Consider the following 11875-nt stretch of genomic DNA (forward strand, 5'->3'; position numbering starts at 1 on the left):
GTGCATGAGTTGGAGAGTTGGATATTATGACACGTTGAGAATTTTGGCAGTATGAATACTATGAGAAGATATTGATTATGGGTTATTGATCATTGATTGTACAATAGTCAACGCTTGGATATGGATCTGTCCCTCTAGAGTCAGGTGATTATAAGCGTAACCACTTAGATTTGGTACTATATTTGAACACATGGACCATATCAGGCATATGAATTTGTGTTGTGAGGTATTGAGAAAGGATCATTAGCATGCATTTATATACATATATTGGGCTCATGCAGTAGCTTTATATAGTTGTTTGTTGATAAACATCATGTCTTTGTGCGACAATTGAAGTATTTGATATCTGATCAAATCTCTTTATCTGTAAATCATATCTAAATTATACGGGTATAGTATTTCTGGCTTTCATACCTATTTAACGATATCATACTTTACTTCATATATCATTGATACTTTCACCTAATTATTCGACTGTTGGTAAGTGTCAATATCAACCCCTTGCTACTACTTCTTTGAGGATAGACTTGATACTTACTGAGTATCGTGATTTCGTACTCATGTTACACTTCTGCATATTTTATGTAGATTCTGAGGCAGGTACTTGTGGTACATATACAGTGGAGTAGGAGCATTTATTGAAGAATTCGTGGTGAGCTGCTTTACTTGATTCAATCCATAACACATGAAGTCCCCTTCCCTACTTATCCATTTCTATCTATTCACTTCTTTCCAGACAAATTTTGTTATTCAGCTGAGACATTTTACTGTTGTTAGATGCTCGTAGTAATATGCCATCGGATTTTGGGTATTTTGTGAGACAGTTTTTGATCATGTTTATACCTTGTCTTTGGTTATGTATTCATGATTTTATTTTGAGACTTATTCCACTTTTATATTTATATAATAACCTTGGTAATTACTTAAGGCTTTTATTGTCGTTGTTAAGTGTTGGCTTGCCTCTCAAGCAGGTTAGGTGCCATCAAGACCTTTAGTAGAATTTTGGGTTGTGAAATAGATTGTAGAGTTTGCTAAATGTCGATCACGACTCTTGAAGGTGCATGTTTTGTTATTTTCTTTCCAATTCCACTTCCTCTCCTCAACTAGTTTATCTCCGGTATCTGAGATTCTACAATTATTATAGTAACAAAAAAGAGTTAAATATATTCATGTACTATTCGAAATTGTTTAGATATACCATATGTTTGAGTATCGGTTTAATTATGCTCCTACGCACTATACTATGGGCACTAATTTGCCCCTAATTTAAGCGGAAAACACGTGGCAAGCTAAAAAAAACAAATAACTCACTCTCAATTTTAGATACCTGATTTTCTTTGAAAACCCACCCATTAATTTAACACATACCCGAATCTAATCCCCTTCTTCACCTGCACAAAGAAAGGGAAATAACAAAATAACACAACTTAGGGTGTGTTTGGTAAATGTTTTCCGTGGAAAATATTTTCCAAGAAAATATTTTCTTGGAAAATAAGTAGTAATCTTATTCATTTTTTGGTGTTTGGTACGCAAATTAAGGAAAATAACTTCTCAAGAGTATTCATAAATAATTTAGATACAATAATAATGAAGTCATAAATTTTCGAACCAACAACCTTTCGAACCCACAAATTTCATAAACTTCCGAACCGCTAAACTTTCGAAACCGCAAAATTTTGAACCCGTAAACTTTATAATTTCTAAACTCGTAAACTTCCAAACACATAAACCTCCGAACTCATAACTTTGGAACTTGTAAACCGAAAGATGAAAAAATTAAAACTGAAAATATATAAAAAAAAATATTTTTTTCCCCGGAGGGGGAGGGGGAAGGAGGTGTGCAGAAAAACGAAAAAACAGAAATTTAAAATTACAAAAAAAAAAAGTAAAAAAAAAAACTTTTTTTCGTGCGGGATTGGGGCAATGGGGTGAGTGGTGGGGTGGGGGATGGGTGGTGTAGAAAAACGAAAAAACAGAAATTTGAAATTACAAAAAAAATACAAAAAAAAAATTGCTAGGGGTGTAGGGTGAGTGGTGACGGAAAAAAAATAATTTTTTTTTTAAAAAAAAGCAATTTTGGAGAGAGGGAGGGGGTGGGGTTAGGTGGGTGGGTGTGGGATGGTTGGGTGAGGGTGGGGAAGGTTGAAAAGGAGTTTTGGAAAATATTTTTCCTTCTAAACATTTTCCTCCAATTAGAGAAAAATGAATTAATAAAGAAAATATTTTTCAAAACATTTAAGTCAACCAAACATTAAAAAATTGGATTCATACCAAACACACCCTTAGTCTATTTCCCCAATCCCCCTCCCCCTTTTTGTCCTCTTCCCATACCCCCTCCCGCTGTGCTTGTAATATGTTATTTGTGGGAGATATATTCTTCAACTCTTGACTCCCTGTCAACATTATATGCCAAACGTTGCAATTCAGTGTTAGTGAATTCATTATTTAGAAAGCTTTTCCCCTGCTGTCAATGGTATGAACTTTGCTTTTATTGAATGCCCCTGAGGGGACGTATGTACTCTGGTTTTTAGTCACTTGCTTTGCAATAATACTGATTCATTCCTGCCCCTATGAATGGTTTAACATGCATTGGATAGATTACTAAGAGGAAATAATTTCTGCTCAATGTATTCAGTAGCTCGCACCATTTCTTGGTGATTATTTTTGTTGACTATATACACTGATATATGTAGTGCAATTTTCTCACAAGACAACCAGTAGAGTGCATCATTGATGGAACAGTATTAGTGCACTAATGCTTATAACTTTTCATCATTTTGGCTCACATTTCTTGTTTGTTGTTATCTTTGTTCAAGCGTGCACATGTTTCCTTCTTAAAGGCAGGGGGTCTAAGGAAGAACATGAACAGAGGGAGGGGGCGGGTATGGGAAGAAGACTGAAAAGGGGGAGGGGGTTTGGGGAAATAGAACAAGTTGTGTTATTTTGTTGATTTCCCTTTCTTTGTGTGAGAGAAGAAGGGGATTAGGGTCGGGTATGGGTTAAATTAGTGGATGGATTTGCAAAAGAAATCGGGTATTTAAAATTGAGGTGAGTTATTTGTTTCTGAGCTTGTCACGTATCCTTCCGTCTAAATTAAGGATAAATTAGTGCTTATAGTATAAATGTAAGAGTATAATTGAACCGATACTCAAAGAAGGATATATTTAAACTATTTCGACTAATACATGGATGTATTTAATCATTTTCGGTTATAGTAAAGTGTTATGTTTTGAAATGATGAGAATTGAAGATAATAATTCTGAAAAGTGAGATGGAATAGCTATTGAAATATCTAAGACATTAAAAATAAAGCTCTAATATTAAGATGATTCCTCCCGTTGTGTCAGTCTTATAGCCAGTATAATCATACCAAATGACAGATGGAAAGATGTTCTTGTATTTGAATTATCAGCAAGGCCACACGAAAACCAAAACAACTGGTGTCTTTCTTGGATATGCCCAGTACCAGTATATATGCTATAAAGTGAAATTCAAGAAAGCCAATGTATCCTTAATGCTCTTTATAACACAATCACCTTATATTTTTCTTAACCTAGCTAACTAATCAGCCTGGGAAAGAATGATTATGCAGATGTACATAAGGGGGGTCGGCAAATAATAAGAGCTTTTGTCATTCTTTCTTGGCAGAATACATAATTTACACACAATCTTTTTTGCGTGTATTTAATACACACTACTTTTACACTCGTGATTTACATGCATAAGAGGCGAGTGAAGAGTTAAAATTTTGTATCTAAAGCGTCATTTGAAAAACATTTGTGCAGATTTTTTATTTTCCACTTTTTTATTCTCTAAAAGGATTTCATCAATTCTTTTCCATGTTCTTCTATCACAACACCACAACCACCCCACCAAATATTTTCAGTAAGATCTAAAGGGGAACGAGAAAATACAAAGAACCAGATTTTCCATATTTGAACATCAATTTATTTTGGTTATGACTCGTGATTCAAATTCTCCAAATTGACAATTGTTTTTAAGATTTAGATTTTGATTAGCTTCTTGAAATAATAAGGAAAGTGATGTAATCCCAAATAGCTGCTCTTTTTTCAGTTTTGATAAACTAGATACAGATTAATCCCAATCAGGTTTTATTTTTTTTCTCTCTAACAACCTTGATATGCAATCCTTGTTGTGAAGTCTTATTTATATATGGCAATGACGACGACCTTGTCTATGATCTCATGAACTGGAAGACACACCACCAGTTTCCAAAACTATAGCACAGACAAATCTGATTTTTATAATTAAATGGGTGGAATATTGAATGTGAGAAAAAAGTAGTCAAACACTAAAGATACATGTACTATGTATCCTGCCTTCTTTCTTAATACATCAACTTGAGTGATAAGGATAAAATTCTCAAATATCCCGAAGATAATTCACATATAGCTACGCATGGAAAACCGTTGCAACAAATAGGTAAACTGTTGCCATAGAGGTATTGCAACGGTTCAACACCCGTTCCACAAGCTTGCGTGCCTATAGAGCTTAAGGAACGGTTTAGATAACCGTTGCTATAGTATAGTCTATCACAACGTTTTTCCTCTTCCTGTTGGAACGATTATTCTTATTAACTACAACGGTTGAATTCTGTTACCATAACGTTTAATGCAACGGTAAATAACTGTTATTATATATATTAAACCGTTACGGCTATTATAGAAATGACAACGATTTCTTTAAGATATTGCAACGGTTGAACTACCTATTGCAATGGTTTTGTTATTATTTTGGAACGGTTTGAAGGTCCTATGGCAACGGTTCTGTTAGCTATTGTAACAGTTTAATTGAATTGAAAATATTGCCCTTGTTGTAAATAAAGATTTACACATATATATATATAATAAACTATAAAACACTACAATTTATATAAATAACAAAATGAAACTATTCATAATCCAAATTGTCCAACAAGCTAATAAATCCATAGAAGTGATAAAATATTACCAAGTACATACATTTGATATTTCAAGAGTTAAAAGTTTTAAAATATTGATAACAAACATTCCTAGAAACCGACACATGCATCTACAGCAATTCAAAATTCTATTAAGTAAGGTCTAGATGTTCATCACTGCCTCCGTCTTTCATTTCTTTATCTACTCCACCTACAAAAGAGTATAAATAAAGTCATTATCCCTTCAAGAGAATCCGATCTAAAATTTCTCTTAGTCCAAAAAACCAAGGGTAAAAAGGAAGTATAAAATTCTGCATTAAACTCTAAAATTGGATGGCAAAATATTGGTTTATCCCATAATATATGGACAAAGTTATTCCGGAGATCAAGGCATCAGCAACAAATAAAACTATACGCTCAAGAATGCAAAATTCCAAAAAATAGTTCACAAGAAGTACAAAAAGACACACATACTCTACCACACCCCAATTAATAAGGCAAATAACTAAATCAACTTAACAAGTAATTTAGAACTCAACTTAACATATCAGTGAAGAAGAAAGATAGTAAAGATCACATGTTTTATTAGGAAAGAACCAAGAATCTCCTAGAGACATATTCAGGAACCCATCTTTTGACTGTTTAACGCTACTTGTTAGATTCTAAACAGCAACATATATAGCTAAAAAGTCTGTGCATTGTCTCTTCTCCTCTATGATTAACCTTTTATAATCAAAGTGCAGTTTAACGTTTTGATCTTGGACCTTTCTTCAAACACAGCTATAGAAATCAACTTCCTAAAGCTGCTGCAAAATGCAGCAAAATAGCTGCAAAAATTACCCTAAAATACAGCAAAACAGATGCAAATATCGCTAAAAAATACAGCAAAATAACTATAGAAATCAGCTTCCTAAAGCTGCTGCAAAATGCAGCAAAACAACTACAAAAATCACCCAAAAATGCAACAAAACAGATGCAAATATTGCCCAAAAATGCAGCAAAACACTATAGAAATCACCGTCCCAAATCTTCTGCAAAATTCAGCAATTCTCCTTCCAAAACCAACCCAAAAATACGGCAAAACCCAGCCGAGAAGCCAGCTGAAAACCAGCGTGAACCCCATTTCCAATTGACCCCGAAACAACTCCAAAACTCAGCCAAAACTCCCTTAAAATGACTTCACAAACAACCCCTCTTTCTCCACCATAAATATCCTTTAAAACTAGTAAAACATTGCTAGAAAGAGAGAGAGCGCACAGTGGTAGAGAAGCAACATAAAAAAAGAGGAGAAGAAGAGGAAAGAGAAGACGTGTAACATTTGATACGGACTAACCTTGATTGTTACTGCCAGCAAATGGACGATTGATTGGTTGAATAACAGCTTATTGTGCAGAAAAAGCTTCTCCAGGTGCACGAGCATTGAATATTTATTAGCATGTCAGGATCAAGTCTCAAATCGGAGTTGAGACGTTGAAGTCGTGTAACGACGTTCATCATAATATCTTGTTCCATAGCTTCCTTTTGTGCATTGAACTTTTCCAGCATTCTTTGTTGCATCCTCTCTTCCATTTCCTCTATTTTTTGTTGCATTCTCTCATCAATAGCATTTACAGAGGATCCAAAATCTTCCATTTCTTTTTTAAGACAGTCTTGTTAACTCTTCGTCATACAATCTTACCCGACCTGGGTGCTCAGGTCCCATGACTGATGTAAACGCGTCAACTGAATCACTGCCATCTTCACTTTCTTGAGTTGATTGTATTCTCTCCATTTTAGCCTACAAACCAAATGCAAGAGAAAAAAGTTAGTAAATAAAACTAAGTCAATAATTAAGAACAAATAAATAATCACGACAAACTTTAAATTAGAAATTTCTTACAATTTTACTAATTGTATTCTCATAAGAGCCTTTGTATACTCGACTAGGCTTTCTTTTTCTTGTAGCCACAAAGATGTCCTTACTTGATAATGTATCTGAAGTATCAGCCATTTCCTTCTTGTTTTCCTAGTCACATGAAAATTGGTATAAAATCTTTTCATGCAAAGTTAGTAAGTTCATACTTTAAGAAAAATAAGAGAAAAAATCAAACCTCGATGATTAGAGCAAAACTTGTTTTGCCAGCAGTGTGTGCATGCTTCAACTTTTTTCGATTCTCGATATTGGTTTCGGACGTTTTCTGCAAATAAACCAGGGGTGGCCCAACCCTAAAGCAAGTGAAACACTTGCTTTAGGCCCCAAAAATTTAAAGGCCCCAAAATTATTAGTATTCTTTATAAATAGTAGTATATTATTTATATAATTATCTTTTATTATTGATAAATTTATTTCTTTATTGTCATATTAATTTTTAATAATTCAATTTTTTTCTCTAATTAATATAACTAAAATAATTTTCTGTCAATCTTATTTTACTTTTTTACTTAATTATATTTCTCTATTCATTAGTTGGTCACGTAACTATATCTAATAATCTAACTTATTAATTATTTTTTTTACATAAATTATACTATCTCCGTCCCAATTTATATGAAAGTGTTTGACTGGACATGGATTTTATGAAATAAAGAAAAGCTTTTGAAACTTGTAATCTTAAATAAATCATAGAAGTTTTTGGGTTAGAAATCATCTCAATAATGGTAAAAAGAAAAATCTAAAGTTGAATTGTTACCAAATATAGAAAGGGACTTACTAAAAAAAAGGAGTCACTTATGTTTTCTGGATTCTCCCATTTCAGTTGTGATGCAATCAACGTTAAATTCATTTAATTTTCTGCATTTTATAAAACTAAGTTCTCATTTTTTTTTTTTAATTATACATCCTCACTTGTCTAATTTTTTTAAAAATGATATTCATAATATATATATATATATGATATTCATAAACTATAGTATATCTTAAGATGTATATATAGTATAGTATAGTATATATAGTATATCTTAAGATGTATATATATCTTAAGATGTATATATAGTATAGTATATATAGTATATCTTAAGATGTATATATAGTATAGTATATCTACTATATATATCTAGTATATCTAGTATACTATGTATATATAGTATATCTTAAGATGTATATGTAGTATAGTATATATAGTATATCTTAAGATGTATATATAGTATAGTATATATAGTATATCTTAAGATGTATATATAGTATATCGAATATAGTTTATATATCTTATGAGATGTATATATAGTATAGACTATAGTATAGTATAAATATAAGCTTATATGTATACTATACTATACTATAATATATATACATCTTACTATATATAAGCTATATTCGATTTATATACTATATATACATCTTAAGATATACTATATATACATGTATATCTACTATATATATCTAGTATATCTAGTATACTATGTATATATAGTATATCTTAAGATGTATATATAGTATAGTATATATAGTATATCTTAAGATGGCTTATATATCTTATGAGATGTATATATAGTATAGTATAAATATAAGCTTATATATATATGTGTGTATATATATATATATATATGTATATGTATATCTTAAGTTGTATATATAGTATAGAACTATAGACTATAGTATAGTATAAATATAAGCTTATATATATGTATATCGAATATAGCTTATATATCTTATGAGATTTATATATAGTATAGTATAAATATAAGCTTATATATATATATATATATATATATATATATATATATATATATATATATATATATATATATATATATATATATGTATATGTATATCGAATATAGCTTATATATCTTAAGTTGTATATATAGTATATATATATACTATACTATACTATACTATATATACATAGTATATAAGCCATATTCGATAGTATACATCTTAAGATATACTATATATACATGTATATCTACTATACTATATATATATATATTACATATAGTATACTATGTATATATAGTATATCTTAAGATGTATATATATATATATATATATATATATATATATATATATATATGTATATGTATATCTTAAGTTGTATATATAGTATAGAACTATAGACTATAGTATAGTATAAATATAAGCTTATATATATGTATATCGAATATAGCTTATATATCTTATGAGATTTATATATAGTATAGTATAAATATAAGCTTATATATATGTATATGTATATATATATATATATATATATATATATATATATATATGTATATCGAATATAGCTTATATATCTTAAGTTGTATATATAGTATATATATACTATACTATACTATACTATACTATATATACATAGTATATAAGCCATATTCGATAGTATACATCTTAAGATATACTATATATACATGTATATCTACTATACTATACTATATATATATATCTAGTATACTATGTATATATAGTATAGTATATACTATACTATAGTATATAAGCCGTATTCGATAGTATATATATAGGCTTATATATATATATATATGTATATCGAATATAGCTTATATATCTTATGAGATGTATATATAGTATAGACTATAGTATAGTATAAATATAAGCTTATATATATATATATGTGTGTACATATATATGTATATGTATATCGAATATAGCTTATATATCTTAAGTTGTATATATAGTATATTATATACTATACTATATATACATAGTATATAAGCCATATTCGATAGTATATATCTTAAGATATACTATATATACGTCTTAAGATATATATAATATATATTATAAGATGTATATATATTATAGTATAGTATAGTATAGTATAGTATATACTATATATACAACTTAAGATATATAATCTATATTCGATATACATATATATATATAAGCTTATATATATACTATACTATATATAAATCTTAAGATATATAAGCTATATTCGATTTATATACTATATATACATCTCAAGATATATATATATATATATAGTATAGTATATATACTATATATACAACTTAAGATATACTATAATATATATACATCTTACTATATATAAGCTATATTCGATTTATATACTATATATACATCTTAAGATATACTATATATACATGTATATCTACTATACTATACTATATATATATATATCTAGTATATCTAGTATACTATGTATATATAGTATATCTTAAGATGTATATATAGTATAGTATAGTATATATATAAGCTTATATATATATGTATATCGAATATAGCTTATATATCTTATGAGATGTATATATAGTATAGACTATAGTATAGTATAAATATAAGCTTTTATATATATATGTATATCGAATATAGCTTATATATCTTAAGTTGTATATATAGTATATATATACTATACTATACTATACTATACTATATATACATAGTATATAAGCCATATTCGATAGTATACATCTTAAGATATACTATATATACATGTATATCTACTATACTATACTATATATATATCTAGTATATCTAGTATACTATATATATACTATTTTTGACAGCCGAACGACTATTTTGGACCGTTTGGCCCGCTAAGGGACCGGGCCGGTCTCGGGCCCTGGCGGGCTAACGGTCCTGGGCCTGGCGGGCCCAATTCATAGGGCCGGCCCATGAGACCGGACTAGACCCGCTAAATCCGGCCCAAACGGGTCCTGACCCGTTAGACCCGTTTGACCCGCGGTCCCGGGCCTGGACCATGTATCGTACATAGGATCAAACGTAAAGCAACACTTGGAGTTTTTTCTTTTTCTTGTTCCCCCAATCTTGAATGTACTTATTAATTATTTTTAAATTTTTAGCCAAAGAAAATCTTATCCTGAAAATAAACAAAATCACTTTTTAAAAATTTAACATAATTTTCCACAAGCAAATAGATTTTGGTAGCAAAAAAGATACAAAAAGAAAGGAATTAAGGAGAACAAGAAAAGAACAATATTACGTGGAGTGTACCTAGAAAGAAAGATATGGTAGTATATACTTTAAAGCTGATGATTCAGCTAAAGTGCAGATAAGCTAATGAATTAGGAGTTATAATCTTTTAGCTTTTGGAATAATAAGCAGAAAAGACACAATCTTGACTAAGAACAACTAGTTGAAAACAAAAACGTAGTACAAAAGTAAAAGAACTGCACGAATATCACATACTGATAAAGAAAACCTTTTAATTATGTTCATAGTACAGTTTCAAAAGCAAGATATTTAATTAAATTAGAAGAATCAAATTAACTTTAACCAATCAGAAGCATAATTAAGCCTCTGCATCTGGACTTGAAGCTTTGGGAGTGGCTGTACTTCAAAACACATACACAAAATTAACCATCAAACAAATACAGAACAAAAATCCCACGCGAAGGAAGCTTACAGAAACACAGAAATTTAAACAAAAACACAAAAAACCAATCCACGAGCAACCAACCCAGAAATTTAAACCAGAACACAAAAAATCAACCCAGAAATTTAAACAAAAACAAATTAAAAAAGTTGCTAAAAATTAAACCTTCAACCATGAGCATATAATCAAGTTAAGACCCACTTTCAAGATTGATATACCCAATTGATTAATTCATGAATGAGGACCAAAATCAACACCCACACGAGTTAAGAAACTTTTGCAATAAGAGTATATTTACCGATTTTCAGATTTGGAGAAACTCTACAGGATTAGCACGCCGCCTCCGGTACGGCCGATTATGGAGGAGTTGTTGAGCATGGAGGAGAATGTTAAAGATCTAGTGTGACTTGTACGCTAAAATTAGGGATTTACATATTTGGTATTTTTATTAGATATAAAAAATAAAAAATAAAAATTGAAAATCAGATTGTGGGCCCCTTTCATTTTAGTGGGTATAGAAAATTTGGGCGAAAAATAAGGAGGAAATTAATGACAGTCGCGATAGCAAAACTAATTTATCCAACCGTTACCATAGATAGATTTATTGCTACGGTTATACAAAACGTTGCCATATATACCTCTATCGGAACGGTTTTAAGACAAT

At 29.9% G+C, this 11875-nt stretch overlaps 1 long non-coding RNA gene across 1 annotated transcript; it reads right to left on the bottom strand.

The window, feature by feature from the left end:
• Positions 1–4863: 4863 nt before the first annotated feature.
• LOC107819173 (uncharacterized) lies at positions 4864–11641 on the bottom strand. The gene is made up of 5 exons (XR_012703207.1): positions 11510–11641; positions 7012–7147; positions 6801–6926; positions 6255–6698; positions 4864–5132 (listed from the first exon to the last, which is right to left on the bottom strand). It is a non-coding gene; the product is annotated as an uncharacterized LOC107819173 (long non-coding RNA).
• Positions 11642–11875: the final 234 nt, after the last annotated feature.

Source organism: Nicotiana tabacum, chromosome 19 (genome assembly GCF_000715075.1).
Source record: "Nicotiana tabacum cultivar K326 chromosome 19, ASM71507v2, whole genome shotgun sequence".
In the NCBI taxonomy this organism is placed as follows: domain Eukaryota; kingdom Viridiplantae; phylum Streptophyta; class Magnoliopsida; order Solanales; family Solanaceae; genus Nicotiana; species Nicotiana tabacum.